Genomic DNA, 23099 nt, shown 5'->3' on the forward strand with positions numbered 1-23099 from the left:
ATAAAACTGGCCTGCTTACCTCTGCTATGAGAGTGGGCTGCTAAATGGGGAGTGAGCATTTCCATGGGTAAAAGAACCCCAAAGAACACCGATGAAGCTCAAGTTACTTGAGTTGGGGCTGATGTCTCCCTGAACTCTCCCCACTTGGTAATTCTTCTTTTATCAAGACTTTGGGGAACATCACAGCATTATCTCTAGCCATATCATGGGTCTTTCAAATACTTCAAACAGTATATGAACAAAACCCAGCACTAGGCAATCTTAGTGAGGCATAAAACTATGTATCGTTTTATCAATGTTTAGCCATTTTAAGAAAAAACTAATGGGGCTGATCAGAGGATTTAGCAGGTTTTTTAAAATTCTTAAATGCCATGGATCTGAAAAAAGGAAAACCGGAGAAAAAGGGAACACTTGTGGATAATTGTAATGTGTCCCCTGACTCATTTGTAGGAAAACCCAGTTAAGATGTAAGTGTCCATAGACCATGATTTCACGATACTAATACAATCTCATGAACTGTAAAGGTCACAGGTATCGAGGTTTCCCTTGAAGGTCACTTCTGACCACAGCAGCATCTGCATCTCCACCAGGTGACATTCTCTTCAGCCCTCTCCCTGCTGTTCCCCTCTGAGGCGGCAGTTTATCGATGTAGCTGAATTTCAAGGACAAGGGAGGGAAATAAAGACAAGACAAAACCAGTTAATTATTTCAGAGACATAAGAGATCCCTCGTATTACCACGGAAGTTGAGGTGAATCAGGAAATGGATGGCGTTTTTCAGGTCACATGAATCAGTGCCCCAAAATTCATCATTTTCACCGAGTATTTGTTGGTGTTTTAATCTTTTACATTGTGCGCATGGCTGACATAAAACAGTTTAGGGAGAGCTATACTTTCATTTTTAAAGGGGAACTAAACAGTTTTGTTTTGAAATTGTCACCCCTAGTTCTAGAATGTGATGAGAAGCTTACTGTAGGAAGTTCTTCATTGAACAAAACTTTAAAAAACACACACACCAAAAAACCAGCAATTTCATTTGGGACAAGGAAACACCTGTGGATTCCTTAAAATAATTTTATTGTAGAGAGACAACTTCTGTGGTGGGCCCTGGGCATTTATTTATATCACCCCCTTTCTCTTTCAGTGCTTACAGAGCATACACCTGCCAGCGGGTTCATTAAGCTCCAAGTGAAGAGAGGGCTCAGGAAAGTTAAGGAACTTTCCCTAAGTCACAAGGTGACATCACGACCTCAGTTGAGGGCCATTTTACCTTAAGGATGCACTCTAAATTATTATTTCATTTCTCATCTGTCCTCATTATTACTTTGTAATTCATTATCACTAAACACACATTTTAACAATGCTTAGGTAGGGCCTGTAAACTACGCGTCAAATTGACCTCCCTCCCCCACATACATATAAAGTTACATAATTTATTGAGTTAAATGTTATCTTATCAGCCCTCCTGGATTACGGTGTAGAAAGCTATTTTCTTCCCACTGCTAAACTCACTATATGCCAAGATTTTTTTAAAAGTGTACACGCCTTTAACTGTAATGTTGAAAGGCAAGGGCAAGGTTTAATGACACACCTGGGTCTTAGTTTCTCTCTCCCTTTGCCCTGGCGCCTGGAGACTCCAAAGGCGCCCATGCACCCAAGAGCTGGAAGGCCAAGAGTAAGGTAATGTCCCTTTTCCCCTTGCCCACACCCGCAGGAGCAGAGCAGCGGGGATAGGCTTCTGGCAGCCTCCACCTCCCAGGGCGTCCAGAGGCCTCTGTGCCACGTAAGCAAGAGAATCGGAATGTCAGGAATGGAGCTGGTGCCCCTCGTGCCAAGCACAGAACTGTAAAGCTGTTCAGTAAGGTCTCAGGAGACAGGCAGCTGCCAGGCCTGAGTGCCCCCAACACAACCCAGGGAAGAATGCTTCTCAAAGAGGCACCCAGCTCCTGACACCTCCTCCAGGGTGTCTTTAGAGAAAATCCCAGTGAGGCCTTGAGTACCCAAGCAGCCCACCACTCCTGTGAGAGAGAGACTGGAGATTTTGGGCTGGGCTAGGCTTCCGTGGAAAGCTTCAGGATTGCTTTCATTTAATTCTTTTATCAAAAAATATTTCTACAAAATAAACAAAAATCAATACCAACTTGTATTTCTATTGTTCTCTGGGATATGACCAGCTGTGACACCCCCAGCCAGTGGTGGGCTCTCTGTTGCACAGAGGAGCTCACTGGCACAGTTGTGGGCATCCTGGCCCACTCCCGGCGTGCGTTACCTCAAGGGCCCGCTCTGGAGCCCTGTGTGAACGTGGGCCATGGGGACCGCCTATGCAGTCAGCTCAGAGAGGACAGCCGTGGGGACGTCCACGCGCTTCCTCATGCAAGGGGAACGTTAAGGCCACCCTCGGAAACCCAGATGGAGAAAAAGGGGCCCAGAGATACTGCCCCCACCCTCACCGAGAGGAAAAGGGACGCGCACCGCTCTTCGGAGTCTAAACTGATGCCTTGCTAAAAAGTATCCAATTCTAGGAGTCTTGAAAGGTACTTTAATTTATAATTACGAATCTTTTCACCTGAGTACTTGCTCAATAGAGCCGAAAGATTCAGCAAAAGTGCAACAAGTAACATCTGGCCCCAGAATTGGACGAGCTGACCTAGTCCACCCGGAGCTCCTCTCTTAACGCGCAGCGTACTAACTGGGGAAGCCCCAGGCCTGCCTCCCTGGTTTGACCCCAAGTAGGCGGAAGGCCACCCCCAAATCGCTCCTCCAAGAGTCCCCGCAGCTACCCTCTTGGTCTTTAAGTAGTTTCCAGTTCAGAGCTCGCAAGGGGATGTCACACAAAAAGGAAAAAAATCACGAACTCTGCAGTCCGAGAGGGACCGGCGGCCCCTGCCCACCCCCAGACCGCACGGCCGCCAGCGGGGGGGGGGGGCGCACACGTACCTGCAGCCGAGGCCGGGACACTGGACGCGCCACGTCTAGGTCTCGGCCCGCGCCGTCTCCCGCCCTTTATACTGCGCTCCCTACCCCACCCCCACCCCCAAAGGAGCCACGTCCGAGCGGCGGGACAGGGCGGGAAGTCACCGAAGGTCCGTGGAAGGGAGTGGGGGAAGGAAGCCCCCAAAAGTCCAGGCTCGGGCGCACTGAGCCGGGGAGGCCAGAGTGGGGCTCCTGGGGTGCAGGGGCGCCCTGGGCGCAGAGGGGTCCGGTCTGGGGAAGGGGCGGCGCCGGGGGAGGGGCCCTGGGAGGTCAGGCGCGGGTGGAGCACTCGGGTTTCACTCGGGCGGGGAGGGGTAGGAGGAGGCGCGGCGGGGGCGGGGCGGGGGCGGGGCGAGGCGGCCCCGCGCGCCCAGCTCGCGCGCCCCGCGCCGCGCTACTCCCGGGAAGGCGGCGCCGGTGGCGGCTGCTCTCGCTGCGCCCGCTCCCGTGCACTGCCCTCCTGCCGCGGGTGGGCTCCGCAACCCCGGACCAGCCGCGGCTCCCGCCGGGCAGCGGCCCCATTCTCCGCATCTCCTCCGCGGGGGCAGCCCGGCCCTTGTGACCCATATCGGGGGCTCCCTTCCGGAGCTGGGTAGGACACCCAACTTTGCCTCCTTGCCTGTCGCCCCCGCTGGGAACGAACCTGCTCACTCCCCGGCCGGCCGCACGCCCGGGGACGGTGAGCCTACTGCTCAAGCCGGCACCCCCAGCCCAGAGCGCGGCAAGTGGGGTGCGGCTCTGGGGAAGTGGCCGGGGGCGGCGGCGGTTGCTGCCTCGACTTCCCTCCTCGGGCGCTGAAGAGGACCCTCAGACCTCGCCGGGGCTCGGGGCGCTGGATAACTGGCACGAGGGGCGCGCATCGCACCTGGTAAGTGACCCCCTCCCAGAGTGGCCGCGGCCGCAGCCCCCGCCGCGCCGCCCCGGGGGCGGTGTTGGTCGGCGGGTGGGCCAGGTAGGTCTTGGCTGGGCCGGTCTGCAGGCCTGCGCGGGAGACCGCGGGCGGTGGCGCGCCCAGGATTAGGGCTGCATCAGTGCGGGGCTCCCACAGTTGAGCTAGCGCACCGGCTGGAAGTTTGCGTCTCTGCCTTTGCGGAGGCCTGAGCGTGCAGAGGTAAGGAGCGGAAGCGACCCTATGGGCGACCGGTCGGTGGGCGAGACGGGACCCCTCCCCAAAACCTCGGGAAGGTGCGCAGTGGAGGTCTGTGCCCGCACCCGGCGCGCGTGCAGGCTCGCATCGCCTGGAGCGAGGGGCAGGGGTCCCGGTGGCCCGGGCTTCGCGGTCCCGTGACCGCTGCCTTGCAGCCCCCTGGCTGGGGCGGCTTTTTCTGTTCTAGTTACAGCGGTTTTGAGGCGCGCGAGAGAAACTGGGAGGCAGTGGGACCTGGGCTCAACTCCTCCAAGCGCTTTGGCTAATGAGGGAGACTGAGGCTGGGGGCTGCCCTGAACGCCGGGGCCGGGGTGCACAGGCTTGGGGAACCCACTGCCCGGTGGGCTGCAGGCAGGCCAGTCCCTTTCCGCGGGCATCTCTCCGCGGCTCCACGGATTTCGCATCCTCCGGCTCAGGGTTTCGGGGCCGGAGGCGGATCAGGGCTCCGGAGGGAACCGGTCCTCCCTAGACGTGCGAGGAGACCCCGGTGGGGGAGGGATGTTCCGCGGATCGCTGCCCGCGGCGCCTTACGCGGTGCAGATCCGGATTTCCAGGGCTTTGGCGGGAACGCGTTCACCTCCCAGCCCTTTCCCCGCTTTGTACCTGGATGCGGCGGCTCGGAGTTGGGGTTGAACTTTCCTGCGCCCGCGGCGTCCCGGGGATCCCCGGAAGGGGGCGCTGAGAGCGAGCGCTGGAGCGCGAGAGGACGCGGAGCGCGGGGGCCGGCCCGGCGAGTGCGCGGGGGTCCCGGCCAGCGACGGCGCGACCAGGCAGATCTTGCAATAATCTCAAAGGCGTGGAGGGTGGCGGCAGCTGATCTGTGGGCCGGAGGGAGCTGTCAGCTTTGCTAGAAGAAGGGACAGGAAAGGTTGTTGCCAAACGCAAGCCCTTTAAATAGAAAGGTTCCTTCCAGAGACAAACATATCACCGCAAACTCTTCCCGGCTGTGCATCTGTCTTCCTCCCTGGGACGATAGTCTTTACTCGGAAAAGAAATCGGAATTGAATGCAGGTAATGTGGGTTCTGTTTAATACTGACATAAAGTTCTGCTCCTCAGGAGAACATTAGTTAAAATGCCAGGGGTTACAAATGATTGCTGCAGATTGTTTTTAAGGAAAACAATCGTATGTCACCGTTAGCTTCTCCAGAAGAGCTCTGTCATCATGACCAAGTTTGGGAACAGCAGACAGCATGTTATTAATTATAGTTAGTCTCTAGTTTCTCCTAAGGAGGTACAGAAAGACAAAAACAGATTCTACTAGGGAAGATTTTAAACACCTAACTAGCATCGCTAAAGTAATTGTTAATTAATGCCAGCTTTATTATTAAAGAGAGGGTAAAGTTTATCTTGCTCTATTTTGAGTGACCAGTTCACAATTTCAGTTCAAGCAGATGATACCTTAAGTTGTGTATCACTTAAGTAACTTTTCTGGTCTATGCCTGTGTTTACTCCGGAGGAAACATGGCTTTTTTTTTTTTTTTTTTTTAACCCCCAAAGAGTTTTACCCATCTTGCTTTTAATGAAAAAGCAGTCCACAGTGTAACTGTTTGGGTCACTTGAAACACAGATTTCACTTTGCTTGCGTTACTCTCCTGTAAAAACTTTGCCACAAATAGCAGCTCCTCTTGGGTGTTGCAGGGTCGCACTCGGGACTGTGGGGTGATGGACTGGCACCTGCTTTTACATGCCTTTAGCCTGTATGCACTTTTCTTAACAGGGAGAGGATGGACGATGCTAGTCATTTTATGCCTTTTGCAAATTGTACTAACTTATTTGATGGTTTTAATGGCAAACAGCTGCGAGATCCCTGCTGCGAGCAAAGACTTTGCTCTCTGAGGTGGTCAAGCTTGTCTCTGTCCAAAAGACGTTTTTCGAGATGTTCAGAGTTTGATAATGATGAGCCTGTGTTCCTCACTGCCCTTTCCTTTTAAAATTATTTCTTCACCATGTCTGGATAGAATGAAACATATGAAGTATGCAGTAGCTGTGGGACCCTAATGAATAGATGCACATTCACCTAAATTTTGGCTTAAGTGTTAGAGAGTTCGTGGACTTTCTGAAGCCCCATCCATGGCCTTGCAGTGAGAAATCTTGCTTCACAGTCACTTTAGACTCTTCTTTTTTTTTTTTTTAATAATTCTCACCTGAGGATATTTTTTCCATTCCTTTTCAGAGAGAGTGGAAGGGAGAGAAAGAGAGAAACACTGATGTGAGAGAGACACATCAATTGGTTGCCTCCCCCACGCACCTGAGGGGGGTTGGGGATGGAAGCTGCATCCCAGGGCCTGGATTGAACCTGAGACCCTTCGGTTCGCAGGCCGACACTCTAACCACTGAGCCAAACTGGCCAGGGCACCACTTTAGATTCTTGATCAGGGACAAATGTTAAAACTAACAAACTTTCCTTTCTGTTGTGTGTTAATTCTTTAAAATAACAGATGCCAGCTCCTTGAGACTACGTCAGATGCTTCTGATAGTCGAGAGAGCTGCTTAATTGAATCATCACATAGGTTTTCATTAACTTGGTGATTATTTTTTAATGATTCCAAATGTCTTTTTGTTGTTTTTGTAAAGTCATTGAAATTGAGGCTTTCCTTCTGATATATATAAATTGTTCAGCCAAAGGTTTAGAGGCATTCCATCACATAAACAAGTAATCCTGAATTGTGGAGTTAACTGAGATTAGAAGCTAATCCCTAAGAAGAGGTTTGGATTACAAATCATACAGTTTTTAGGATAGAACAAATCAATTAGTTAATGATATGTCCCAGTCAAGGAATCCATTTCTGTAGTAGCATGTGTCCAGTGTTGGAGAAAAGTCCCACATCCCACAGTAACTCCTCCATACTTCTCGATTCTATAATTACACCAAGTTTGTATTTAAAAATGCTTGTGAAATTGTTGCTATAGTTACTCAAAGTGCTTAGGGTATAATTATAACACCAAGGTGAAAAATTTTTATGTTTAGTGTTAAATAATTTTTAAATGTAAATTCCTTAACAAATTGAGTTACACCAGAGTGCAAAGTGTGTAAGTGGGACCTCGCACATTTCCGCCCGCCTATATCTTTTTTCAAATTTAGAAAGAGAAAATGAGCTGTTTTCTTGAGTCCTAAGATGAGTGTGTATGTGTGTTTTAAGTTGTTTGTATTATCTCTACGTACTCTTATTGATAACACAGACATTTTCACATATGTTCCCAGCAACCTTTTAAAATTGAGACACAGAAGTTTTGTTGAAAATCGTTGGTTTTTATCACTCTGCCTGCTGCCTTGTAGAAATGATCTGCCACAGATAGGGGGCAATCTGCTGTCTCTAATCCCTGCACAAGGTGGTCGCATCCTGAAGTTAAATTCGGCAGGTGAGGAGTAGCTGACAGGCAAGCAGGTTGAGGAAGCACCTTTCGGTTGGCTTGATTCATATGCCACTTATTTCTTTGATGTACCCATCAGGTCCTGGTTATCTGATATATAAAATCAATTTCTAACAGCAAGAAAAGGAGAAAAAAAAATACGCTAGCATATACACAGATAAACTTTTCACTTTCAGCGGGCCTGCCCCAAACTTGTTTTGATTCACAATTTAAGCCAAATGGAACAACGCAAATGAAAACTTGATCCAAGAGAAGGTAGCTTATAATAAGTAATTTATTGTAACGTACTGGTATTGACACAATTACTCTTTGCCATTTGAAGGGTCTAGACCTAAGTTAAACCTGGCCCTGAATTTCGCAGAGTATTTTGAAGCTAGGCAACTTCAAAGACAAGTTGTATTTCACCTGGGGCATGACATTTAAAACGGATTAACCCAACAGTGTGCTCAAGAAAACAGAACATTTCTCAGAGGAGTTGCTGTTGTCTTTTTTTACCCTTCCTTTTTTTGTCCAACATTAATGGTTGTTTGACAAGAGCCAAGATGAGCACACTTTATTTCCCTTTTCTAAGTTTTAAAGTATACTGGCATTTGAAAAAAAATTTCATTATTTATTCTTTTTCACCTCATACACTAAAATTGGTTTCCTGATTAATATTGAAAAATATTATGTTTTAAAAGAACACATTTTTTAGGGGGCGGATTTCTTTTATTTCCGGAAGGCCATGAACTCACTAATCTTTTACGTCTCATCTTTCATCCATTATCTGCCATTGTATCTCGGTGGAATTGCCTCGCCTAGAGTTCATAGATTGATGGGGAAGTATCCCCTGGAACAATTTTGTTTTATGTTGCATTTTTATGTACATCGAGAGTAGATCACATTACTGTAACAGGTAATTCAATTACAGATACGTATGATAAGTAACCAGGAGAGTGGTGCTATCAGAAACCAGCTCTGCTGGAGAAATAATACTGTATTTGCTGAGATGTGAAATTAAATAAGTTCTAGGCAAGTGACAATCAGGATTGAGCAAGGACAAATTGTTCACAGGAAATAGAGCCTCTTTTCAATCACTTCAAATCCACCTAACAGTTGGCAACCATATATGAGATGCCTATGAAAGAGGAGCGGCGCCAAGGAAAAGTCGTAAGAAAAATTCTGCTGAGCAGTTTCCTGTGAGTTGTCTGTAAAACCAGAAAATGACTAGTGCTTAGCTAAAACTCCCCAGAAGAGATGCATTTCTCATAAGCTAAGTCCAGATAAAATTCCACACAAATAACTAACCTCCCTGTAAAAAACAACAACAACTTGGGAGATCTGACACATTTCAGAGAGGGTTCCCAAGCTGTCCTCAGTCAGCCACCACCGATGGTGGCTGCCCGCTGCCGGGGCTCCTCACACACGCTGTGGAGAGAGCACATCGGAGGCCAGGCATGTGTACGGTCGGACACCCTGCAACCAAATGGATTTTAGAATCACAGTTGGCTTCTGCGATTGCTTTTACAGGCCCGAGATTTAGATCCGCCATAAAACTTGACCGATTGTAAAGCCGAGAACGTTGTTTGTGAGTGGTGGCATAAAGCAAAAAGAATTGCTGTGGACATTAAACTCCCTTGTCCAGCAGAAATGATAATGAACCCGTGGTTCATGCCACTTGACATACAAGTATGAACTAAAGAAGGATTTGCTTCTGGGACGCCTGTCTTGTCAATTCTCCTGTTTTCTAGCTGTGGACTTGACTTTAAGAAAGTTAGTGCTAGGAAGCTGGGTGGAATAACTACCAGAAGTCCAGGTTTAATAGAGCTGGTTGCCTAATCGGACAGGGAGCCTGGAGAGGCCTCCTCTTTGAATGAGACACTCACTGGTCACGTAGAGGTCCCCAAGGGACGACAGGCCCACCTACTGTGCTGGAGAGAGGTCAGCAGTGGTGGACAGACTCCTGGCTGGAGCTGGGCAGATGGAGAGGCGTGGTGTGGCCAGCAGCGATCGACAGTGGTGTAGCTGTCCCTGTGTGACTCGGGTGTCGGATCGAGGTCCTGCGAGGGCCCTGGCTGAGTTCGTGGGTGGAATATGTGAATGGGCTTGGAGATGGCCAGATGTCAGCGGTGGGTCAGAATCCATGTGTGCATGGGGTCTGTGGACCTTACAGAAACAGGGCCTCAGAAGATAAGGGGGGTTGTGGAGACAGGAAGCCTGGCAGGACGTCTCTACCAGAGTGGTTAGGATGTTTGGTTACCAGGGTAGGGCCTTGGGAATGATGACAGAAAATACATTCCTGGAACTAAATTAGGATGTGCAGAGCAGATTGAGGGAATGGCAGGGCAGAGTCCCCTGAATTTGGATGTCGTGATAGAATCGAGCTAGCAGGACTACCTGCCTGTGAGTGTGGGTCCAAAGCTTAAGTGCAGGGTGATCCTTGGGCTGGAGACTTGCAGTGGGGACTGAACTGGTTCAACGGGGAACTGTGGGGTGGGGCGAGGCCGCTGTGCACCTGAGGCTGGGACATAGGAAGAGTCCTGTGTGACCATGGCTCCCTGACCTGACTCGGCATGGCTGACATCCCTCCCTCCTCACTCCAGTCCCTTCTGCCTCCTTCCTAGCCTTTGTGTGTTCTCTTCCTTCTGCTTGGGTTGCTCTCCCTCCACTGTCCTTGATGGCTAATTGCTTCCAGATCGCTCTGCTTTGAGGGTGGCTCCAAATCACACTGTCTAAAATAGCATTCCTTCTTTCCTTTCTTCCTTCAGCCTTCACTTCTTCTCTTCATAGCATTTTGCATCACCCACCACACTATTTATTTCTTGGCCTTTCACCAATAGAGAAGAAAGTTTAGGAGACAGGCGAGACTGTCATCTGTGTCTCCGGTGCCTCGACAGTGCCTGGCACACATGCTTCTTGGTCCATGTGTGATGCGTGAATGGATCAATAAATGCCTTTATGTAGAATATAAACAGTACAGACTGCACTGTGGTATCCTAGATAAAGGACTGTGGCCATGGAAGCTAGACACTAATTATATTCTTTATATAGATGAAAAGGTTTCAAAACCCCCCAAGCTGATTCATTAGCCTAGTCTTGAAATACAAATGTCTTTGTAAGCCAAGGACTGTATATACTTCATATATGCTAATTCAGGGCTATTTGCACAGTAAGTAAATGCTTGTTAAATGAATTGATGACCTTGCTTGAGTTAGGAATTAGCATAAAAACACCTTATGTATATTAAAAAATAAAAGAATTGAAATTCAGGGATGTTGTCTTAGTTAAAACAGCAGTCCTCCTCTCCCCTGCCCCCACGCACAAAAATTCCAGGGAACGTATTGTGTCCTTGTTACGTAATTTCACACATTATGGACATTTTAGAAATTTTAGAGTATTTTTGAAATATGGCACGCTCTCTTATTTTACTTCTGTCATTAGGCCAATAAGTCTTGTCACTTAGTTGGATTTATGGATTTAATAAGCTGAAACAGATGAGTGGATAAACACAATATGGTATAGCCATACAATGGACTACTATTCAGCAGTAAAATGAGCTCATGCTGCGATATGTGTGAACTTCAAAACATCGGGCTTAGTGAAAGAAGCCAGTCGCAAAAGACCACGTATCCTATGGTTCCGTTTATATGAAATGTCTAGAAAAAGTAACTTGTAAAGACGACAGCAGATTCGTGGTAGCCTGGGGCTCAGGATGGGAACTGGGCACTGCAAATGGGTGGGCTGGTCTTTTGGGGGTGATGGAAATGTTCTAAGACTGGATTGTGGAGATGATCGCACAACTCTACATTTTCAAAAATCATTGAATTGTACACTTGCAACAAGTCATTTTTATGGGATGTAACTTATATCTCAATAAAGTTGTTCAAAAACTAATCTAGGGCATAATCTCTAAAGGTGGTGTGCATTAAACCGCCACTGGCCTAAACAGAGTCTGCTGCCTTTTATGGGAACCATAGTCTATTTCCATGATTGTCACAAAGCCTGGTGCTGAGGCCACCAGATGCCAAGATGAGCAGCGTTTCTTTGATGCTGAGGAAGTGTGTCAGAGCTGGACCTCTGTTAGGTTGTTTCCAGATGAGACCACAATAACCGAATTTCATCAGGCCATTAAACTAATCAACCGTCCTAGTCCCTCAGTGTTTGGTTCACCCCAATTCCCTGTCACTTGTCAGAGTACATTTCTCTCCTGCCACTTTTATCTGCTACTTTTACTGTTGAAGAGCTCAGGAGGGACATGTTTGAAAACACAGAATGTCCTGGTCTCATTAGGGCTGTGGAGCATTGCTTTGCTCACCAAGCGATGCTGCTCTCCTGTGCAGGGAAAGTCCGGGGCGCCTGCCTCTGTCCTTGTGCACTTTCCTAGCAGAACATTGGCTTCAGCAGGTGAGGGGTAACTGACAGCCAGACCAGGGGCAGGAGGCCGATTTTAAATCCCCAGAGTCTGAGTCCTTAAAGGGGAGTGTGTCGTCTTCTGCTTTAGTAGAAGAGTCAGAGTCACTTCTAGCTTTTTCTATTCTGCTTTGGCATGTTTTGCACTAAGTAAAGCTGAAATGAAGTTGTGGGTAGAGCTACACGTGAATTGCCTGTAACTAACTGTCTTGCTCTTCGACTGCTGTTTCTGGGTGAAAGTGAGTGTCTTTTGTTGTTCCCTCCTGTTTGTTGCTACTTCTATCTGTTTAGTGTGTTTAGATCCTGTCTGCCTCCTGGCTGGGGGCTTCCTCAGCTCTCTTCTGGGCACCATCCTGTCCCCACACCAGTTGGTTTCCACATAGTGACTTTACATGGGTGTGTTTACTTTGGCACAGTGGGTCCGAGCTCCAGATACCCCCGCGTGGCCTTCAGGAGCTGACTGAGACCCACCACCCTTCAGAGCTCTTATGCATCTCCCCATTACTAATGAAGTGTTTTGATCCAGCCCTGTGATGTTTCCAGCAAGCATTTTTGATGATGTCTAATTTATTCAGCCCTTGTATGCAAAATTCAAAAATTCGGTAGTTGTATGCAAAAATTGCGACTGACAGAGTTTAAATCCTTGAGCAACACTTATTTTTGACGTCTTACCAATGTAATTTTGGACTAGCTTGTTCTGAATTTGCCTCATAAAATGGCCATGTTTTTTCTATTAACACCAGTTCTAAATCGTTCCTCACCCTCGGTGAGTGGTCCAGCGTTGTTTATGAGATCGCATTAATATTTAATATTTCCTTCTGCCTTCTGCATGTTAGATGGCAAAGGAGTAGCTCACATTTTTATTTTTGATGTCACTTTTGATAGTTTTAATTGGTCAATAAAACACTGTTTAGGTTGGTATTTTTTGTGTGTGTTTGTGGTTTTGTTTTGTTTTCTTTCATTTTCAATGAGTTAATGTTCTCCAGATTTCAGGGAGAACTAGTTAGGCATTCTATTAAACACACTGACTGGTTATACGATTAGAGAAATTTCCATGTTGCCAGGCCATATATTTAGTTTTGAAACACAAGGAATAAGAAAATGATGCAATTTTCTCTTGTTTTAAGACCTCCTTTAGAGTAATTGTTGATTTGTATTGGATCTGATAGCTGGAGTTGACCATAATTAAAGTAACACGCAGTGTTTTATACAGAATTATTGAAGACATTGTCCTAAGTGGGGAAAATGTATTAGATCATTACTTTAGATGATTTTACTTTTTTCTAACCATTTTCTTTTCTGGAAAGCATCCAAATGTTAACATCAATACTGATTTTGGACACTCTCAAATGGATAGGACCCTAACTTTCCTCTGGCACGCCGGGACTCGGGGAAGAGCCTGGAATGCTGACTGCATAGTCTGGAGGGCTGGTGTGTGCAGTCCCTTCCTTTCCTCTCAAACCTCCTTACCTCTTGTTGTTACTCTGACATTAAAAATTGGAACATCTTTGACAACATGTCAGTGAAGGAAAACTCCTCTAAAGTTTGAGCTGGGAGTTCAATGTAGGCATTTCATTCCTTGAAATTTAATATTTCTGGGCTGTAAATACAGGAGAAAGATCATGTTTTCTGGAGCAGGAGTCCAGTGTCCAGATATTGAACTTTTGCTCAAGGTAAAGTGACCAGCTGACCAACGTGGAAAGGAGAAGACTGGACTGTGGTTGCCTGACCTTTCTGAGAAGGCTGCTCCTCAGATGTCCTTTGATGACTTTCCCCCCAGATCTGAGGAGTTCTCCATTTCTCCCTCCTTACCATTATCCTCCCCTGGTCAATTTCTCTGCTAATCCAGCAGTTTTTTAATTATGTTCCTCCTTCACTGGAAAGATTTGAATCAGGCTGAGCTCAAAATAACTTCTAACTGACCCTATATTTCTAATAAGACCCAGCTCACTCCCTTTCCTTTCCCTTCTCTGTTTTAATACCCTCCACAAGTCAGAGGGGGCTTGCTTGGTTTTATATCTGTGTCTGATAGTGTCTGGTGTCTCCAGGATCTGGTTCCTTGCTTTGGGGCTTCAGAGTTGCTGCTGATATGACAGGGACCACCGTAGGCATGTTCATTTACCTAGAGACTTGTTCTTGGGCTGCTTGCTGTTGGCTCATGTAGACTAGACTTCATGTAGGTGAGTTATGAGTATGGCAGGAATGTGATGGCTGTTTGGTTACATCCCAACATGGGCTTCCCATTTGATGTGCTCTCAGACATGTACCTGCTGTGACTAGAGAACCACTTGCCACAAGGCAGTAGGACCCCTGCATTCCTTGGTCTTGCCTCATGATGAAAAGATCTGAAGCCTTGTAGCTATGCCTCTGGAGGCCCTTCCTCCTCTCCAACTTTGAATCCCTCTCACTTCCTTGGCCTCTGGTTATACCACAAAGGCGGTGCGGGCAGGTGGTGATACCTGAACCTAGGTGCTTAAGATGAAAATATTTCCTGTATTACCTATTCACCCTTGTTGCTTTGTTGTTTGTTTGTTTTATTATAATGCAACTCTCAAACTAATGTTTTTTCTATAGGTTTCTGGACCAAAAATGCCACCCTTGAATGTAAATTGTGCAGTGGTCAGGGGGGTGAGGCTAGGGGTGGGGCTCTGCAAGTCCACGCAAAACATGCTGGCTGTCAAGGCTTTCAAAGCAGACTCCAAAATCAGGCCTGGAGCCAAATTTACCCTCCGCCTGCCAACAGTGATGGAATCCCTAGGTCCTGTTACCAGCTTGTGAAAAGAAATCATTCAGGAAACTGCAAGCTGGCAAGTAAGAATTGCAAAGATTCATTCACTTGAAAGCTTATGCCTGCAAATATTATTTAGCTTTGAACATTTTTTTCTAGGTTCACCTGCTGGGTTTCCATCTCATGGAGGCTTATCTTGGTACAGAGGAAAACCTTTGAAGGTTCACAGTGGGGATCTTAGGGGACATGTGCCAGAGATGATGTCAGAGAAGAGCCTTTGGGGTGTCCCACACCTCACTCATCCTTGATCCAAGAATCTGTGTTGTAAGGTCAAGTCTCTAGAACTTCATGGAGTAAATGTAAATGCTTGGACTTTGGTTGCTAAAGCTATAAACCACAGTTAGGGCGAGAGAGGGGAACAGTTCGTCTTCATAGTCAGAGAGTATTGCCCAGCTGGCGTGGCTCAGTGAATGAACATCAGCCTATGATCCAGAAGATGGTTTGATTCCTGGTCAGGGCACATGCCTGGGTTGCGGGCTTGATCCCCAGTCAGGGTCCTGCAGAAGGCAGCTGATCAATGACCCTCTCTCATCATTGATGTTTCTGTCTCTCTCTCCCTCTCCTATCCTCTCCCTGAAATCAATAAAAACATGTTTGTTGTTTTTTTTTAAAAAGAGTACCTATCGATGGATTAATTGTTTATCGAGGTAGGCTCAAGGATATTAATGACTTGAACTTGGGTCATGTCTAGAGGGAAGACGGACTTGACCAGCGTGGAGGAGAATACAGAGGGTGACACACCTTACGTGTTGGATTGGGAGGTAGGGTATCTCCCAATGTCTAGACAGTATTTAAAAGGAACTTTAAAAAAATCATATAATGGAAATGACAACAGAAAATAACTCACTCCAGATTCAAACACAGTTTAGAAGCGGATTGGATTTCTTTGTTTTAGTTGGTAGAGGGAGTTGTACAGGCTTTGGAGTGAGTTTGGGAAAGAGAACAGCTGACGAACCTTCTTCACTTGGTTTTTGTGACCCTGAGAGCTCCTTCATAATCTTTTAGAAAATCTTTTTCTTCTAGGGGCCAATTACCTTGGTCTTTTCTTTCAAGGGGGAAAAGAATCATCATGACCTCTGAGCCAGTGAGTATTGATTAGAGGAGAAGCTCATAAAGGTGTAGATTTTGTTTCATAATTTCCCAGAGTGTCACCCTCAGGTCACCCAGATCCTTGCCGTCTTTCAGAAGGCCCAGTGTCATTGGTGGGTTGGTTTGGGGTCAACAGGAAGGAGGGGTACAGAAAAGAAAGGATCACCCTGAATAATGGAGAGCCCTCTGAGCTCCAGAGAATGCTGGTTCCACTTAGTCTTTATTCCCCTTCTAATGAAGCCGGCTTTGGCTTCTTGTGCCCTCCTCCTGTGTCAGAGGCAGCAATCATTATTTGTAAAAGCAGTTGCGGTTCTGATCCTTTCCACGAACAAGCTTGTGATCTGCAGGTGAGCATCATCATGAAGTATGGTGACACAATTTGGCATGGGGACACAGCCCTATGGACTGGCATCCGAGCCTGCCTTCCCCTCGGAGTTGTGGCCCATAAAACATGGCTACGAGTTCACCCCCATTACCTGTAATCAGGAATCTCTTTAATTAATGGTGTAGCACATAAACTTGGACACAGTTTTGGATTTGCTGCTAAGTACCTTTCAATGGGCTTTTCATTTGTTCCCTGAAGAACTGGCTTTGGGGCCCAGATTTCCTGCCTTGAGCTTGTTGGGGACCATGCTAAGAGTGGGAAGAAGAAGGGTTGTGATTGGAGGATTGGCAGTCATTCTTAGGAGGCCTGGACCAAGGATGCAATTAGTAAACGCCTCAGGTTGGGCACTGACGTGGGAGGCCTGTAGGGCTGAGTGGCCTTGGTGGTGGGTTCCTCTTTTTTTTTTTTTAAATTATTTATTTACTTTAGAGAGAGAGAGGAAAGGAGAGAGAGAGGGAAAGAGAGAAACATTGGTTTGCTGTTCCACTTACTGATGAATTCATTGATTGACTCTTGTATGTGCCCTGACCGGGGATTGAACCCACAACCTTGGTGTATCTGGACAAAGCTCTAACAAACTGAACTACCCGACCAGGGCCTGGTGGTTCCTCTTTAATTGAACTTTGGAGTGAACTCAGGATTGGCTACCAGGCTTGTTGAAGCCTGCAGCAGTGAACTTATGAAAACAAATCAGATGCACGTTGGGAAGGCTGCCTGCTGGAAAGTGTATGGGATTGATCCTGGTGATCTTTCAGGAAAGGCTGCTGGGTGTTTTAAACCTACCTATTGGGATAAATTTTGACTTTGACAGTTAGCAGTTTTGCCTGATAATGGCAGAGTGACCCAAATATGTCACATTTTAAAAAACCCCTGTGAAAGGGTCATCAGCTCAAGCCAATCCATCTCTGGGTCTTTCCTATATGTGGGAAAGAAAAGGTTTTGTAGGTGTATTTCTATAAAAGAGTTTGGCATTAGACTTCTAAGAATTAGTAGAAAGCTAAAAGAATTCATATAAACACATAATAGAGGTACATAAAAACCTCGTAAAATATACATGTTTGAAATGTTGGGCTTTTTTGAGCAATTGGGAAGTTGTCAGCTGTTTCCTTTTCCCATATTAGCTTCCAGATGATTAGTTAGATGTATTTAATTAAATGCTCCACATTTAAGTGGAGTGGAGGCCCGGGGAGTCCTCCGAAATAATACTGTTTTCTATTGATCTGCAATATACCACATGGCTTTCTTATACCTAGAGAAAAGGCATTCAATTCTATAGTCACAGTCTTTTAAAAAATTATTTACTGTTAGTTCTGAAGTGAAAAGTGTATTTAAAAAATCTCATGGACAATCTCAAAAATCTCAGGTCACGAAATTCTATTCCTTTGCTGCATTCCAGAGGAGCGAGCTGGGTTTGAAACAAGGAGCGTTCTGTGGCTGCCACACTGAGTTGAGATGTTCGGAGGGGTAGCTAGGCTATTTTTAACGACTGCAAATGTATCCTGTGGTGGCCGATTTCCAATGATCCAAAATTAGTCCTGGGATCTTGGACACCACAGTGTCAAGGCTTCAGACAATCAACAAGCTCAACATCTTTGAAACATCAACCTAACTCTCACACCAGGATTGGTGGCTTTGGCCAAGCAATGCATCGTTGGAGAAAACAAGGAAACCTTGTGAACAGGGAGGTCAGAATCTGCAGAATTCGGGGCTAGCAAGGGGGGTGCGGAATACAGTTGGGAGCAATTTCAAGCTATTGGAAGATATCAGGCTCGTAGTGGTGAGGACAGTTAAATACCTAACTTGGGCATTTTTATTTTATTGGGGGGGCATGAAGGAGAACAGCTGAGATTTTTTCTTCTGTTTTGTTTCCATGAAAGAAGGTCAAGGAGCAGGTTGACTGGACCCCAGAGCAGGAAAGGCTTGGTTACCACAGCGGCCTTTCATCTGTGGAGAAAAGCAGGAGAGATACAGTTACCTCTCTTCTTACACATGTTGCCCCCAATCATCCTAGACACAAAGACCCATTTGCTTTGAAAGAATTATATTTACATTTCCCCACGTCTCCAGAAACACTTCATTATTAAATACATACGCAGCAAACAGCTGTCCTTTGCAGTGTTCATTGATTACCAGCTTTCCCTAAGGTTTTTTGTTTGCTTGTAAATGAATCCATAGTTCATAGGAAGATGGGCTAATTTTTAATAGCTTTATTCTGACAAACCCTGGATGTTGTCTTAATTGAAACTGACACGGCAGACGGGAAGTGGATCTGATTGAAAGGAAGGGAGAGATGCACTTGGGTGAACTGTAGAGTCTAATTTGCTGAGTGTTGACTGCCTCCTGATTGATGTAACTATTCCATACATATCCAGAATTTGGAAGCTGCATCGAGGCTGACCAGTGCATCTCTGTCTCCAGGCAGGGCCTTTTCTAAACCCGCCTAGAGTGATGGTGATCTGTTATGTCCTTAAAGAGGGGCTTCCATAGGGCCTCCACTATAATGAGGGCCATTGGTTTTACCATAGTCCTGCTCCAGGGGAGCCTTAGGGTAAAGGATAACATTAAGCCAACCAAGAAGTATTGATCAGAAACTTCCTCTGTGCCAGACCCAGGCCCTGCCCTGAGAATGTAGTGAGTAGAAGAAAGAAATGGTTTTTGTCTTTTGCTGCCTGTTTTCCAGTGGGACGTCCCTTGTCTTGGCATGGATGCCATTTTTCTCTGGCGTTCCCCTGAAACCTGAAATGATGCTTCAGGTGCAACCAAACACCTAGGATTCCCTAGAACCTGCAGCCAGATGCCTGTGATGGCAGGTGAAAGAAAGAGTGGGCGTGGGAACAATTGGAAACGTAGTTTAGTTTCCACGCTTTGGCAAAGCTGCCTCATCTGCTGGGATGAAAAGAGTGGTGGAGATTTGGCAGGTGCATGCCTCACTGACCCATGGCTCTCGGTGGGGACCCTCCACTCACCATGCACAGCTGCACGCATCAGAGCACATGTAGCCAGGATACGGTGTCTTCGGAGATGGTTCTCTGCAAGCAGACAGGGCCTGAAAACCAGAAATGGCTTCAAGATTAAGAAGGAGAAGATAGAATATTCTAGGCTTCCTTTTCAGGATCTTAGAGAATTTCGCAGTTCCTTGTGAGTCCATAGGATCACAAAGAGCCCTTTTTGGTCAGAAAGCTAGACACTGAGACCTTTGCGTGATGAGCCCACTGTCTTGCATGGCCCCAAATGTGTGATGTTTCCTGGTGATTTTTAGGGACAAAAATCGCATAATCTACCATCATTGCAGGACAGTGTCGAGTGCACTGTGCAGTCAGGATAAAGAAAAGAGGCAGACCTTTCCCGACATTGTAGCCTCAGGATGTGAAAAGGAGAATCGGAGCCGAGTCAGGTAACTAGGATGCTCCGTGCCCCTCCTCCAGCCTTCCCTACTAGTGACAGCTCGTCCCGCCTCTCACCTTCTCACCTGTTTCCTTAGCATGGGCTCTGGTGTTTTGTGGACATTTCATTTTCAGTGATTTCCAAGAGTCCTAGTAGACTGTGTGCTTCAGCAGGAGCATCATTCCTCTCTTTTAGAATCTCCTCTGAATCCTACATGCTGCTTTTATCTGACTTGAGCCATCAGCAGCAGGGGACCTAATGTCAGAAGGCCAAAGACTCTTTCAATTTCTGGAGTTTTGTGCAAATGCAGTCGGTTCGTCATTTCTCTTGACAGTTGTTTGCAGAATTAACTCACTCCTATCCTGCCTTCTTCCTTTTGCCCTTTTATGTAAACCCGAGATGCGCCTCGTTTTGGAATCAATTTTAACATATATTTTTGAAAGAAGAGGCTACAGTAAAGGAGGTTTTGTATGTTTATACATTATGAGTGTTGTTTCCTTCTGGGTGTTTAATTTGGAGATGTATACCTGCCCATCAGGCTCTCTGCAGCCGTGAATGCCTCTACACCTAAAAATGTGGCTGTTAGTCTAAATGGGGACATCTGAACTGTCCTGTGGTCACCTGCAGCCCTGTGAGAACACTTTATTTTTTTTTTAAACGCAGGGTCTATGTCTTCATGGATTAACCAACACAGTTGAGATGCACATCTCTGGAAACAGTCACTTCCAAGGAAGCCTGGGAGGGCGGAGATCCAGGACAGCAGGGTGTGGGGAGGACGTGCCTCCGGCCAGCAGATGGCCCTGAGGGCCAGCAGATGCCCCTGAGCGCCTCTCTGCCTTCCCAGCCTGCTCCTGGACTTGCCTGCTTTGGAGGTTACACTGGCCGCTGAGCCTTTTGGATACTGTATTGAGTTTGTCTGAATGTGCACCATTAGGGTTTCGTGTTGCTTAAATTTCAGATAACTGTCCCAAAGGCCCCAGTTCTAGTGATCTGAGGGAGCACAAGCAGTGAGTATCTGAGTATTGAAGTAGAAAAATCTTAGCCATACATCAGTTGCCAAAAATATCTTTTACTTCACGAATTAACCCCACCCCCCACCTTGTCGAAGAGCTTTAAACTGAGTGAATGAATACTTGAAAGCTAGCTTCATAGTTATGTTCAAATATACCCATGGAATTTTATAAGGATTGAAATACTAGGAGAAGGCCAGTATTTGAAAGCAAGTTACTAGTTTTATAATGTGAAGAAATATATAATTCTGGCTCCAAGAAATATATAATTATGTCTTGTTGTTGGTGGAAGCCTTTAGGTCAATGTCTGAAATATTCCTGGCATAAAGAGCTTACACGTTTTATTTTGTTTTAATTGAAGTTTATTGGCCGTACTTTCGGTTCAGTAGCTCACCATGAAATAAAGTCCACAGTCCTGTATCCTGAAACCCCTGGGAAGAGCAGTGCAGCTGGTGGAGGGGAGGCGGGGAAGAGCCAGCTCTTGCTGCCCAGGCAGAGGCAGGCTGCCTCCGGGGGCTGGCCAAGCGGCACCCTGACCTCTCAGGAAGGTGCCGACAAGCCTGGCAGCCAGAGGGAAAGCTGTGAGGACTTCTGCTTAATTGCATGGGGTGGAAGTGATGTGGGGCAAAGCTGGCACACTGAGGCAGGAAGCTCTTCTCACCCAGGCCTGGCCGCCATCTGTAGATGGTTCCTCAGGCTGTGATGTCGCTGACAGCTGGCTGTGCTTTCAAAACTGTGGCAATAGGCAGGACCATCTGGATACGGCACTGCAACAGGTTCAATACTCACTGCCCTCCGCCTGTCTCTGTGGATCCTCCAGGAGTGCCAAGACCATGCAGATAAAATTGCCATATCTTATGAACTACCTAATGGCAAAAAACCAAAAATAAACAAGTGGGACTACATCAAACTGAAAAGCATCTGTACAGCAAAGGAAGCCATCAACAAAATGAAAAGGCAGCCTGTGGAATGGGAGAAAATATATCTGCAGATCACATATCTATCTGATAAGGGGTTACTATCCAAAATATATAAAGAACTCATGCAACTCAATAGCAAAAAACAAAACAAAACACCACACAAATAATCCAATTAAAAATGGGCAAAGGATCTGAATAGACATTTTTCTAAAGAAGACATACAGGTGGCCAACAGGTACATAAAGAGGTGCTCAACATTGCTAATAATCAGGGAAATGGAAAGCAAAACTATAATCGATACCACCTCACATCCCGTGCAATGACTGTCATCAAACATACAAGAAATAACAAGTGTTGGTGAGCGTATGGAGAAAAGGGAGCTCTTGTGCATTGTTGGTGAGATGGTAAATTGGTGCAGCCACTATGGAAAACAGTAATGAGATTCCTCAAAATATTAAAAACAGAACTACCCTATTATCCAGTGATTCTAGTTCTAGATATTTATCTGAAGGGAACAAAAACACTAACTTGAAAAAATATCTGCACCCCCATATTTACTGCAGCGTTAGTTACACTTGCCAAGACATGGAAGCAACCTAAGTGTCTGTCGATGGATGAATGAATGAAGAAGTTGTGGTGTATATATATTATGTATAGTATGTAGCAGCGATTTTAAACTGGTCTGCCACAAGAACTTTTAAAACATGCAATATCTGACTATTTGGTCAGGGGCACTGACCTCTTATCCCTCAGACTGTCAAATAAAAAAATGACAACAGCCAACACAACAATAGCCGCCCAGTATGTATGAATCAAAATTATACCTATTTTTGTTTGTCAGATTGGCAAAAAATATATTTTTTGGCGTGCTGCAGAATTTTGATAAATAATTTGTGTGCCATGAGATGAAAAAGGTTGAAAATCGCTGGTGTGTAGGAACGGACAAAATAAATGTGTAATCACTTGCTTAAGTCAATCACACTCGACTTCATTTCTGTAACGAAAGGATTTGGAAGCGAGCACAGCAGCCCTCAACAAGTACAGTGTGCAAATGTCAAACCTGCAAATCACAAAATGGGTGACCCTGTCACTCAAGTAGATTTTTTTAATGCAGGTTTTCTTTAAAAATATCAAGAGCTTCTAAAGCTTTGCAATTTGATTACAAGGCAGAATAAACGTAGTGGTTTTGGAGCGAGGTGATCAGATTCGTAGTTCACTTTCCTCAGTTCTAAAATGGTAAGAATAGTTCCTGCGTTGTTAGGTTTTAAAAATTGATTTGAGAGAGAGAGAGAGATCTATATGACTGAGAAACATTTATCAGTTGCCTCCCACACACATCCCAGCTGAGCACTGCCACTAGCCCTGGCCCTGACCTTGTGTTTCCTTCTCTTTATTAATGCTCCATGTTACACTCTCCTCCAGATACCTGGGATACCTGGAGAAGTGTACCCTTTGCCCCTCCTGGCCCCTGGATACCCCATCTTCAGGACGATTAGCATTTACATCCGTTTTCAGTTGGTTTTGTGATAGCTGCTCCTGCCAGCCGAGAGGATGAGAGACGTTAAGAGCTGTGGTCTTTACTACTGCCTAGCTGGGTGCATTTTCTTGAAGTCACTGAGGACCCTGAGTGGTAGGCAGCCTC

At 46.2% G+C, this 23099-nt stretch overlaps 1 protein-coding gene and 1 non-coding gene across 5 annotated transcripts in view; one reads left to right on the forward strand and one right to left on the reverse strand.

Moving 5' to 3' along the window:
- Positions 1–749: 749 nt before the first annotated feature.
- Positions 750–819, reverse strand: LOC148093445 (small nucleolar RNA SNORD123). The gene has a single exon (XR_015714326.1). It is a non-coding gene; the product is annotated as a small nucleolar RNA SNORD123 (small nucleolar RNA).
- Positions 820–3406: 2587 nt separating this feature from the next.
- SEMA5A (semaphorin 5A) overlaps positions 3407–23099 on the forward strand; it is a 362632-nt gene continuing 342939 nt past the window's right edge. Inside the window, exon 1 of one of the 4 annotated variants that reach the window (XM_087815351.1) lies at positions 3407–3840. The gene's annotated coding sequence lies outside the window, so the exon portion shown is untranslated. Of the gene's footprint in view, positions 3841–5025; positions 5131–20378; positions 20400–23099 lie in introns of those variants that run through there. The other 3 variants (XM_016217317.2, XM_087815350.1, XM_087815349.1) reach the window with 3 other exon arrangements.

Source organism: Miniopterus natalensis, chromosome 3, assembly GCF_054644295.1.
Source record: "Miniopterus natalensis isolate mMinNat1 chromosome 3, mMinNat1.hap1, whole genome shotgun sequence".
In the NCBI taxonomy this organism is placed as follows: Eukaryota; Metazoa; Chordata; class Mammalia; order Chiroptera; family Miniopteridae; genus Miniopterus; species Miniopterus natalensis.